The 12,957-nt window shown below is 54.0% G+C and overlaps 1 protein-coding gene across 3 annotated transcripts in view; it reads left to right on the top strand.

The window, feature by feature from the left end:
* kirrel3b (kirre like nephrin family adhesion molecule 3b) overlaps positions 1 to 12,957 on the top strand; it is a 583,172-nt gene that overhangs the window by 199,138 nt on the left and 371,077 nt on the right. The window lies entirely within an intron of this gene.

Genomic DNA, 12,957 nt, shown 5'->3' with positions numbered 1-12,957 from the left:
GTGCGGCGACCAAAACTGCACACAGTCAGGCAGCAGGAAGTGTAATGGCCTCACACAGGTGCTCAATGTCAGTGAACACCTTGGCAATAACCTCTCACACTGCTCACACCCCGATCACTCACCCAGCAGCACTCCCTGGCACTGACCCCTAACATCGGGATACTCACCTCACCATCACACATCTACCCCTGCTGCCACTCTCACACCCACTTCTCGCTGCCTCCACCCACAGCTGTGGCAGGGACGTTAAACAAACTCAGTGCTGCAAAAACACTGATATTGACGCAACGGTTAGCACTGCTGCCTCTCAGCTCCAGGGACCTGGGTTCGATTCCGGTTTTGGGCGACTGCGTGGAGTTTGCACCTTCTCCCCATGTCTGTGTGGGTTTCCTCCGGGTGCTCAGGTTCAGATTGGGTGGATTGATTATGTTTTTGAGGACTGAAAACCCCATCTGGATAGTATTAAAAAATTCAATTCCTCTGTCTGAAAACAGTGTTTAACAATCAGCACTGAAGGAAAACATTTGGCCCATCATGTTTGTGCTAATTCTTTGACTGAGTTATTTAATTAGGCCCACTTCCTTTGCTCTGAACCCTGCAAATCTTCTCTCAATAGTCATTTAACCAATTGTCGTTTGAAGACTACACTTGAATCTGCTTCCTCTGTCCATTCAGGGGATGTAAACCAGATCACTCACTGTGGAAATGCTTTTACTGCCTGCCCGGACCTGACCTTAATTTTATATTCCCCAGCGAGTGGAAGCAGCTATTTTTTTCTATTATGATTTTGAACACTTCTATCAAATCTCCTCTTCACTTCCTGTGCTCTAAAGGAGAATGAGAGTGGATTCGCTGGTCTGTCCATGTAGCTGGTGACCATTGTTACCATTCTGGTCAACCTCTGCTGCACTCTCGTAAGGCTGCCATCTCCATAAAATGTGGCGCTCCGTGTTGTCTCTAACATCCCAGCAGGGCCATAGCTAGTGTTTTATAAAGCGCTCTTTTACAAAGAGTTAGCATAATTTCCATTTTTTTCTACTTTAAACTGCACTGATAAAATCGAAGAGCCCCAGTGCCATTTTAACAGTCTTCCCAACCTTTGAGAATTGTACCATTTAAGATACATCTTCTCACTCTTCCTTCCTTAAATTCCCGTGGGTGCACCTACCCTACAGGAGTTGCAGCGGTTCAGGGAGGGAGCTCACCACCTTCTCAGGAGATGGACAATGAATGCTAGCCGTGCCAGCAATGGCCACACCTCATTAATTTGAAAAATCCATTTGCCTTGGGCATATTTTTTGACCCACCCCCATGTCTTGTGGCAGCCCGCCATTGTGGGATTTTCCAGTCCCACCGCTGCCAATGGGTTTTATGATGATCCGCATCCTTCTCCACCGCCAGGAAACACGCAGCAGGGATGAGCGAGTGCGCGAGGACCTGGCAGATGGAGTATAACGTAAGCAAGTGTGAGGTTATCCACTTTGGTAGAAATAATAGTAGGAGGGATTATTATTTAAAGGGTGAAAAGCCGCAGCATGCTACGGTGCAGAGGGACCTGGGGGTCCTTGTGCACGAGTCGCAAAAACCCAGTCTGCAGGTGCAGCAGGTGATCAAGAAGGCAAATGGGATGTTGGCCTTTATAGCGAGGGGGATAGAATATAAAAGTAGGGAGGTCTTGCTGCAACTGTACAGGGCACTGGTGAGGCCGCAACTGGAGTACTGTGTGCAGTTTTGGTCCCCCTATTTGCGAAAGGATATATTGGCCTTGGAGGGAGTGCAGAGAAGGTTCACCAGGCTGATACCAGAGATGAGGGGGTTAGCTGATGAAGAGAGATTGAATAGACTGGGTCTGTACTTGTTAGAGTTTAGAAGGCTGAGGGGGGATTTTATAAAGACTTACAAGATAATGAAGGGGCCAGATAGGGTAGAGGTAGAGAGATTCTTCCTGCTCAGAAAGGATAGCAGGATTAGAGGGCACAGCCTCAAAATAAGGGAGTGGGGGAGTTTAGAACGGAGTTGAGGAGGAACTTCTTCGCTCAAAGGGTGGTGAATCTCTGGAATTCTCTGCCCGTTGAAGTGGTGGAGGCTGCCTCGCTAAATATATTTAAGTCACAGGTAGATAGGTTTCTGATAGACAGGGGAATTAAGGGTTATGGGGAGAAAGCAGGAAAGTGGGACTGATCCACTTCAGATCAGCCATGATCTTATTGAATGGCGGGGCAGGCTCGAAGAGCTAGATGGCCTACTCCTGCTCCTATTTCTTATGTTCAGGGGTTTGCCATCGGCAGGGCTGGAAGATCGGCAGGAATGGCTGGAAAATTTTGGCCCTTGTGTTGGTCCCTTTGCCTGTCTGTGTTCCCCAAGTCTTTCTTGCCCCACTCTTTACTATTGTTGTGAGCTTGGTGTCATCAAAAGGGAGGTCAAAACTCTGTCCCGTGTACCTGAATCCAGCTCATTAACATATACCAAAAAGATCCCGCAATCAGGAGAACAGCCAATCACCACCACTCTCAGCTTGCTGACTCGTAAACTGTTCAGTTTCTACCCAGCAGCCACCACTCCTCTATCCCCATCGGTTTCAGTTTGGTTTAAAAATTTATCAAGTGTTTTTTTTTAAAATCAGACATCTTTGGAAAGTTTCTATTCACATCAACCGCACAACCCAATCAACCATCTCCGTCGCTTCATCAAAGAACATAATCAAATTTGTCAAACTCAATTTTCCTTTAACACATCCATGCTGCTTTTCATTTGCTCGCTGAGATTTTGCCAAATCTTTGCAAAAGGTTTTGCAGATAACTTTGCCCTGAATCTTTGGCTCTTCAGCCCAGATTTTCGCCGTGACAGAGAGGCTCTCTGCACGGGCGAATGTGGCAGGAGAGGTCACAGATTGCGATTCCCGCCCCCTAATACGGCACTTTATATTTTTACGAGGGGTGGGGGGAGCCTGGTGGGGAGAGACTGAGGGCATTTCACAGAGGCACCATCTACAGAGTTAGCTGGCCATTCAAATCATCAGCTGAAGTGGGCTTCTGACAGACTTACGATGTCCAAAGTGTGCAGATTCCAACAGATTCGAGCGAGGGCGAACATTGGGGATTTGTCTGGAAAGCCAACGTGCCACTTTAAATCTGGTCCTGTGACTCCTTTGGTTGAGATGAGGTGCCCTTTCAAATAGTTGAAAATAGGCATAAGTGTGTGTAGAAAGTCCATAAACTCATTAACAGCAAGCTCAGTGGAACTGTCAACAGAGCTGTCAAAACTGTCGGAGGCACCTGTCAAATGCAGCTCTCCAGCTGTTAAGGCATTTAAACGTCCTGCCCATTAAATCCTTGAGCTCTGCATGACTGATTTAACATTCAATCATCATAGTAGGGTGTCTGAGAGTTTGACTGAGAGCTGACAGTGGTTCTAGATTCGTTGATGTGGGACTAGGAATTCCAGTGTTTGTTTCTCTAAGGAATTGTACTCTTGAGTGAAATGTTTGTTGTTACAAGGCTTTATTTAGGTGAAGGAATGTAATTTTTTTTATGATTGAGTGTTTTTTTCAACATAGTGAATTCTGCAATTGACATATTAAACTTTATTTTATGGAATTTTTATTTTGTCTCACCCGCACATGGGTCCTGAGGTCCATGATTGGTGAATACTGAGTGAGTTGGTACAGTTGGTGCAAGGGCAAAGAGTGGTGGGTAGGTGCATGGGTTGGCATAGGGAGCTATAAGGGCCATGGGATTGGAGCATTGGTTGTCATGGCAGCTAATGAGAGGTGTAACCCTGCTGCACCAGGACTGACCGCAACCCTGCTGCACCGGGACTGACCGCAACCCTGCTGCACCAGGACTGACCGCAACCCTGCTACACCAGGACTGACCGCAACCCTGCTGCACCAGGACTGACCGCAACCCTGCTACACCAGGACTGACCGCAACCCTGCTGCACCAGGACTGACCGCAACCCTGCTGCACCAGGACTGACCGCAACCCTGCTGCACTGATACTGACCGCAACCCTGCTACACCAGGACTGACCGCAACCCTGCTGCACTGATACTGACCGCAGCCCTGCTGCACTGATACTGACCGCAACCCTGCTGCACTGATACTGACCGCAACCCTGCTGCACTGATACTGACCGCAACCCTGCTGCACCAGGACTGAACGCAACCCTGCTGCACTGATACTGACCGCAACCCTGCTACACCAGGACTGACCGCAACCCTGCTACACTGATACTGACCGCAACCCTGCTGCACTGATACTGACCGCAGCCCTGCTGCACTGATACTGACCGCAACCCTGCTGCACTGATACTGACCGCAACCCTGCTACACCGGGACTGACCGCAACCCTGCTACACTGATACTGACCGCAACCCTGCTACACTGATACTGACCGCAACCCTGCTACACTGATACTGACCGCAACCCTGCTACACCGATACTGACCGCAACCCTGCTGCACTGATACTGACCGCAACCCTGCTACACTGATACTGACCGCAGCCCTGCTACACTGATACTGACCGCAGCCCTGCTACACTGATACTGACCGCAACCCTGCTACACCGATACTGACCGCAACCCTGCTGCACCGGGACTGACCGCAGCTCTGCTACACTGATACTGACCGCAACCCTGCTACACTGATACTGACCGCAACCCTGCTACACTGATACTGACCGCAGCCCTGCTGCACCGGGACTGACCGCAACCCTGCTGCACCGGGACTGACCGCAACCCTGCTACACTGATACTGACCGCAACCCTGCTGCACCGGGACTGACCGCAACCCTGCTACACTGATACTGACCGCAACCCTGCTGCACCGGGACTGACCGCAACCCTGCTACACTGATACTGACCGCAACCCTGCTACACTGATACTGACCGCAGCCCTGCTGCACCGGGACTGACCGCAACCCTGCTACACTGATACTGACCGCAACCCTGCTGCACTGATACTGACCGCAACCCTGCTGCACTGATACTGACCGCAACCCTGCTGCACTGATACTGACCGCAACCCTGCTACACTGATACTGACCGCAACCCTGCTACACTGATACTGACCGCAACCCTGCTGCACTGATACTGACCGCAACCCTGCTGCACTGATACTGACCGCAACCCTGCTACACTGATACTGACCGCAACCCTGCTACACTGATACTGACCGCAACCCTGCTACACTGATACTGACCGCAACCCTGCTACACTGATACTGACGGCAGCCCTGCTGCACTGATACTGACCGCAACCCTGCTGCACCGGGACTGACCGCAACCCTGCTGCACCGGGACTGACCGCAACCCTGCTACACTGATACTGACCGCAACCCTGCTGCACCGGGACTGACCGCAACCCTGCTACACTGATACTGACCGCAACCCTGCTGCACCGGGACTGACCGCAACCCTGCTACACTGATACTGACCGCAACCCTGCTACACTGATACTGACCACAACCCTGCTGCACTGATACTGACCGCAGCCCTGCTACACCGGGACTGACCGCAACCCTGCTACACTGATACTGACCGCAGCCCTGCTGCACTGATACTGACCGCAACCCTGCTGCACCGGGACTGACCGCAACCCTGCTGCACTGATACTGACCGCAACCCTGCTGCACTGATACTGACCGCATCCCTGCTGCACTGATACTGACCGCAACCCTGCTACACTGATACTGACCACAACCCTGCTGCACTGATACTGACCGCAACTCTGCTGCACTGATACTGACCGCAACCCTGCTGCACTGATACTGACCGCAACCCTGCTGCACCAGGACTGACCGCAACCCTGCTGCACTGATACTGACCGCATCCCTGCTGCACTGATACTGACCGCAACCCTGCTACACTGATACTGACCACAACCCTGCTGCACTGATACTGACCGCAACCCTGCTGCACTGATACTGACCGCATCCCTGCTGCACTGATACTGACCGCAACCCTGCTACACTGATACTGACCACAACCCTGCTGCACTGATACTGACCGCAACCCTGCTGCACCAGGACTGACCGCAACCCTGCTGCACCGGGACTGACCGCAACCCTGCTACACCAGGACTGACCGCAACCCTGCTGCACCGGGACTGACCGCAACCCTGCTGCACCGGGACTGACCGCAACCCTGCTACACCAGGACTGACCGCAACCCTGCTGCACCGGGACTGACCGCAACCCTGCTGCACTGATACTGACCGCAACCCTGCTGCACTGATACTGACCGCAACCCTGCTACACTGATACTGACCGCAACCCTGCTGCACTGATACTGACCGCAACCCTGCTACACCAGGACTGACCGCAACCCTGCTGCACTGATACTGACCGCAACCCTGCTACACCAGGACTGACCGCAACCCTGCTACACTGATACTGACCGCAACCCTGCTGCACTGATACTGACCGCAACCCTGCTACACCAGGACTGACCGCAACCCTGCTGCACTGATACTGACCGCAACCCTGCTACACTGATACTGACCGCAACCCTGCTACACTGATACTGACCGCAACCCTGCTGCACTGATACTGACCGCAACCCTGCTACACCAGGACTGACCGCAACCCTGCTGCACTGATACTGACCGCAACCCTGCTACACTGATACTGACCGCAACCCTGCTGCACTGATACTGACCGCAACCCTGCTACACTGATACTGACCGCAACCCTGCTGCACTGATACTGACCGCAACCCTGCTGCACTGATACTGACCGCAACCCTGCTGCACCAGGACTGACCGCAACCCTGCTGCACTGATACTGACCGCAACCCTGCTGCACTGATACTGACCGCAGCCCTGCTGCACTGATACTGACCGCAACCCTGCTACACTGATACTGACCGCAACCCTGCTGCACCAGGACTGACCGCAACCCTGCTGCACTGATACTGACCGCAACCCTGCTGCACTGATACTGACCGCAGCCCTGCTGCACTGATACTGACCGCAACCCTGCTGCACTGATACTGACCGCAACCCTGCTGCACTGATACTGACCGCAGCTCTGCTGCACTGATACTGACCGCAACCCTGCTGCACTGATACTGACCGCAACCCTGCTGCACTGATACTGACCGCAGCCCTGCTGCACTGATACTGACCACAACCCTGCTACACTGATACTGACCGCAACCCTGCTGCACTGATACTGACCGCAGCCCTGCTACACTGATACTGACCACAGCCCTGCTGCACTGATACTGACCGCAACCCTGCTGCACTGATACTGACCGCAACCCTGCTACACTGATACTGACCGCAACCCTGCTACACTGATACTGACCGCAACCCTGCTACACTGATACTGACCACAGCCCTGCTGTCACTCTTCCAGAGGATGATAACTCTGCTGCTTTAAGCAGCGGCCTTTCTCCATGAGATAAAAAGCAGATAATATCTGATCATTTTCCCAACATTACTCTTTGTCAAATGTTAGAACCCATGGAAATCAAAACTTCTGTCTGCGCTTTGAAGCAGGAAGCTTGTGAATGTTGAATTATATTATACATTTAAATTTTACCTACTTTAGCTGCACACGGATTATAAATTTCAGCAGGGGGCCCAATTAATAAACAAGTCCACAGACAGGATGGCCCCAATTTGCCGGGGATCAGGTCCTGATTGGGAAAAAGAAGCCAAGCAGATTAAAATTAACAGCAACTTACTGGAAGGTCTTGCCCGGAATGTAAATGACTCCTTTAGAACTCAGCAACACCAGGAGCTGCAGACATCACTCTCTGGCTGGAGTTTCCAATGGGGAGGATCCTTGGAAACCATACTCCGGAACCATCCGGAACCCAGGTAGTGCAGTACAAGAGGTCGTTCGACCCGGGGAGTCCGTCCTAGCCTTTTGAAGAGCGACACTGTTAGCCCAGTGATTGGTAACCTGGGGCTGGTGAGTAGGCCGCGTGAGAGGCTCTCCTCCCTCTCAATGGGCCACAAGATTGAAATCAGGCCGTGAATGAGGTTAAATACATTTAATACACACTGAATATTTCATAATGAGATAGAGAAAATGCTGAATCATTTATATATTAATAGATCTATCAACTCCATATGGGAAAAACAAAAGAGGCATTGATACTTTGGACGTTGGGGGGGGGAAGTGCGCAGTTCTCAACTTGTGTGCAATCAGCATGCACCTCACTTACACTTGCTTTACACGTGTGTCACTTGGGCAAGAAAAAGAACCAGACAGAAATCGTTGGAATGTGCTCACCCTGCGCACGAGCAACGGTCAACAAAATGTCTCGTGGACCACACTCAGAACCCAAATGGATCACAGGTTGTCCCCCCAGGCTGCAGGTTACCCCTGGGCTGCAGGTTAACCCTGGGTTGCAGGTTACCCCTGGGCTGCAGGTTACCCCTGGGCTGCAGGTTAACTCAGGGCTGCAGGTTACCCCTGGGTTGCAGGTTAACTCAGGGCTGCAGGTTATCCCTGGGTTGCAGGTTACCCCAGGGCTGCAGGTTACCCCTGGGTTGCAGGTTACCCCTGGGCTGCAGGTTAACCCTGGGTTGCAGGTTACCCCTGGGCTGCAGGTTAACCCTGGGTTGCAGGTTACCCCTGGGCTGCAGGTTAACTCAGGGCTGCAGGTTATCCCTGGGTTGCAGGTTACCCCTGGGCTGCAGGTTAACTCAGGGCTGCAGGTTATCCCTGGGTTGCAGGTTAACTCAGGGTTGCAGGTTACCCCTGGGCTGCAGGTTAACTCAGGGCTGCAGGTTATCCCTGGGTTGCAGGTTACCCCTGGGTTGCAGGTTAACTCAGGGCTGCAGGTTATCCCTGGGTTGCAGGTTAACTCAGGGTTGCAGGTTACCCCTGGGCTGCAGGTTAACTCAGGGCTGCAGGTTATCCCTGGGTTGCAGGTTAACTCAGGGTTGCAGGTTACCCCTGGGCTGCAGGTTAACTCAGGGCTGCAGGTTATCCCTGGGTTGCAGGTTACCCCAGGGCTGCAGGTTATCCCTGGGTTGCAGGTTACCCCTGGGCTGCAGGTTAACTCAGGGCTGCAGGTTATCCCTGGGTTGCAGGTTAACTCAGGGTTGCAGGTTACCCCTGGGCTGCAGGTTACCCCAGGGCTGCAGGTTATCCCTGGGTTGCAGGTTACCCCTGGGCTGCAGGTTACCCCTGGGCTGCAGGTTAACTCAGGGCTGCAGGTTACCCCTGGGCTGCAGGTTACCCCTGGGTTGCAGGTTAATCCTGGGCTGCAGGTTAACCCTGGGTTGCAGGTTACCCCTGGGTTGCAGGTTAACCCTGGGTTGCAGGTTACCCCTGGGCTGCAGGTTACCCCTGGGTTGCAGGTTAACCCTGGGTTGCAGGTTAACCCTGGGTTGCAGGTTACCCCTGGGCTGCAGGTTAACCCTGGGTTGCAGGTTACCCCTGGGCTGCAGGTTACCCCTGGGTTGCAGGTTACCCCTGGGTTGCAGGTTAACCCTGGGTTGCAGGTTACCCCTGGGCTGCAGGTTAACCCTGGGTTGCAGGTTACCCCTGGGTTGCAGGTTACCCCTGGGCTGCAGGTTAACCCTGGGTTGCAGGTTACCCCTGGGTTGCAGGTTACCCCTGGGTTGCAGGTTAACCCTGGGTTGCAGGTTGCCCCTGGGCTGCAGGTTAACCCAGGGTTGCAGGTTACCCCTGGGTCGCAGGTTACCCCTGGGTTGCAGGTTACCCCTGGGCTGCAGGTTACCCCTGGGTTGCAGGTTACCCCTGGGCTGCAGGTTACCCCTGGGTTGCAGGTTACCCCTGCTTTGCAGGTTAACCCAGGGTTGCAGGTTACCCCTGGGTTGCAGGTTAACCCTGGGTCGCAGGTTAACCCTGGGTTGCAAGTTGCCCCTGGGTCGCAGGTTAACCCTGGGTCGCAGGTTACCCCAGGGCTGCAGTTACCCCTGCGTCGCAGGTTACCCCTGGGTTGCAGGTTAACTCAGGGCTGCAGGTTACCCCTGGGTTGCAGGTTACCCCTGGGTTGCAGGTTAACTCAGGGCTGCAGGTTACCCCTGGGTTGCAGGTTACCCCTGGGTTGCAGGTTAACCCTGGGTCGCAGGTTACCCCTGGGTCGCAGGTTAACCCTGGGTCGCAGGTTAACTCAGGGCTGCAGGTTACCCCTGGGTCGCAGGTTAACCCTGGGTCGCAGGTTACCCCTGGGTCGCAGGTTAACCCTGGGTCGCAGGTTAACTCAGGGCTGCAGGTTACCCCTGGGTCGCAGGTTACCCCTGGGTCGCAGGTTAACCCTGGGTCGCAGGTTACCCCTGGGTCGCAGGTTAACCCTGGGTCGCAGGTTAACTCAGGGCTGCAGGTTACCCCTGGGTTGCAGGTTACCCCTGGGTCGCAGGTTACCCCTGGGCTGCAGGCTAACCCTGGGTTGCAGGTTACCCCTGGGTTGCAGGTTAACCCTGGGTTGCAGGTTACCCCTGGGCTGCAGGTTAACCCTGGGTTGCAGGTTACCCCTGGGTTGCAGGTTACCCCTGGGCTGCAGGTTAACCCTGGGTTGCAGGTTACCCCTGGGTTGCAGGTTAACCCTGGGTTGCAGGTTGCCCCTGGGCTGCAGGTTAACCCAGGGTTGCAGGTTACCCCTGGGTCGCAGGTTACCCCTGGGTTGCAGGTTACCCCTGGGCTGCAGGTTACCCCTGGGTTGCAGGTTACCCCTGGGCTGCAGGTTACCCCTGGGTTGCAGGTTACCCCTGCTTTGCAGGTTAACCCAGGGTTGCAGGTTACCCCTGGGTTGCAGGTTAACCCTGGGTCGCAGGTTAACCCTGGGTTGCAAGTTGCCCCTGGGTCGCAGGTTAACCCTGGGTCGCAGGTTACCCCAGGGCTGCAGTTACCCCTGCGTCGCAGGTTACCCCTGGGTTGCAGGTTAACTCAGGGCTGCAGGTTACCCCTGGGTTGCAGGTTACCCCTGGGTTGCAGGTTAACTCAGGGCTGCAGGTTACCCCTGGGTTGCAGGTTATCCCTGGGTTGCAGGTTACCCCTGGGTTGCAGGTTAACCCTGGGTCGCAGGTTACCCCTGGGTCGCAGGTTAACCCTGGGTCGCAGGTTAACTCAGGGCTGCAGGTTACCCCTGGGTCGCAGGTTAACCCTGGGTCGCAGGTTACCCCTGGGTCGCAGGTTAACCCTGGGTCGCAGGTTAACTCAGGGCTGCAGGTTACCCCTGGGTCGCAGGTTACCCCTGGGCTGCAGGTTACCCCTGGGTTGCAGGTTACCCCTGGGTCGCAGGTTACCCCTGGGCTGCAGGCTAACCCTGGGTTGCAGGTTACCCCTGGGTCGCAGGTTAACCCTGGGTCGCAGGTTAACTCAGGGTTGCAGGTTGCCCCTGGGTCGCAGGTTACCCCTGGGTCGCAGGTTACCCCTGGGCTGCAGGTTAACTCAGGGCTGCAGGTTACCCCTGGGTCGCAGGTTACCCCTGGGTCGCAGGTTACCCCTGGGTCGCAGGTTACCCCTGGGTCGCAGGTTAACCCTGGGTTGCAGGTTAATCCTGGGTTGCAGGTTAACCCTGGGTTGCAGGTTACCCCTGGGTTGCAGGTTAACCCTGGGTTGCAGGTTACCCCTGGGTTGCAGGTTTCCCCTGGGTTGCAGGTTTCCCCTGGGCTGCAGGTTACCCCTGGGTTGCAGGTTACCCCTGGGTTGCAGGTTAACCCTGGGTTGCAGGTTAATCCTGGGTTGCAGGTTAACCCTGGGTTGCAGGTTACCCCTGGGTTGCAGGTTAACCCTGGGTTGCAGGTTACCCCTGGGTTGCAGGTTTCCCCTGGGTTGCAGGTTTCCCCTGGGCTGCAGGTTACCCCTGGGTTGCAGGTTTCCCCTGGGCTGCAGGTTACCCCTGGGTTGCAGGTTACCCCTGGGTTGCAGGTTTCCCCTGGGCTGCAGGTTACCCCTGGGTTGCAGGTTACCCCTGGGTTGCAGGTTACCCCTGGGTTGCAGGTTAATCCTGGGTTGCAGGTTACCCCTGGGTCGCAGGTTACCCCTGGGTCGCAGGTTACCCCTGGGTTGCAGGTTAATCCTGGGTTGCAGGTTAACCCCTGGGTTGCAGGTTAATCCTGGGCTGCAGGTTAACCCTGGGCTGCAGGTTACCCCTGGGTTGCAGGTTAACTCTGGCTCGCTGGTTCCTCCCAGGTCACAGGTTACTGACTGCTGAATTAGTCCCACTCCATTCCTTTCTTGCCCACATTTTTCTCCCTCAGTTCTCCATCCAATTCCCTTTTGGAAAGTCTGGATCCACCACGCTATCGGACAGTTTAAACACTCATCGCATTCACAATTGTTCCTCACGCTGCCTCTGGTTCATTTTGCCCGTCACTTTCAATTTTTGCCCTTTCAGCCATCGGGAAACTGTTTCTCTTTATTTCAGCCTCCTCCAGATACCATGCCCTAATTGCCATTGGACTTGCATTGGATTGGTCCATTCTTATTCTTGGCAGAGAAGGACTTTGCCATTGCCTTCTGCTGTACTGCTGACCAGGAAACTTGTCCGCTCTCGCCAACTGGGATGGACTGGAAGGATTTACAGGCTAATAATTGAGCTGTTTGGCCATGTTGTAAACACACCTTCCATGGCCATCCAGTGGTGGAGTGAGAGGCGAACCTGAAGCTTCTGACCCAGAGGCAGGGATGTTTCCCACAAGAGAACAAGACTTTCATTTGTTCTATCTAAACCCTTCATGATATTAAACACCTGTATCAAAATTTCCTCTTAACCTCTTTTGCTCTAAGTAGAAAAAGATTAGTTTTTCCAGCCTTTCACATAACTGGAACTCCTCACCCCAGAACCATTGTAGTAAACCTGTTCTGCATCCTCTCCAAAGTCTTCACATCCCAACAACTGGTGCCTAAAATCAGATTTTCTTTTTATTCATCTATGGGACATGGGTGTCGCTGGCTAGCTAGCATTTATTGCCCATCCCTAGTTGCCCTTTGCGGGCAGTTGAGAGCCAACCACATTGCTGTGGCTCTGG

The sequence above is a fragment of the Carcharhinus amblyrhynchos genome, chromosome 29 (assembly GCF_965287045.1).
Source record: "Carcharhinus amblyrhynchos chromosome 29, sCarAmb.v2.hapA, whole genome shotgun sequence".
In the NCBI taxonomy this organism is placed as follows: domain Eukaryota; kingdom Metazoa; phylum Chordata; class Chondrichthyes; order Carcharhiniformes; family Carcharhinidae; genus Carcharhinus; species Carcharhinus amblyrhynchos.
The sequence above is the reverse complement of the archived record's forward strand: the minus strand, read 5'-3'. Positions and strand labels throughout refer to the sequence as shown.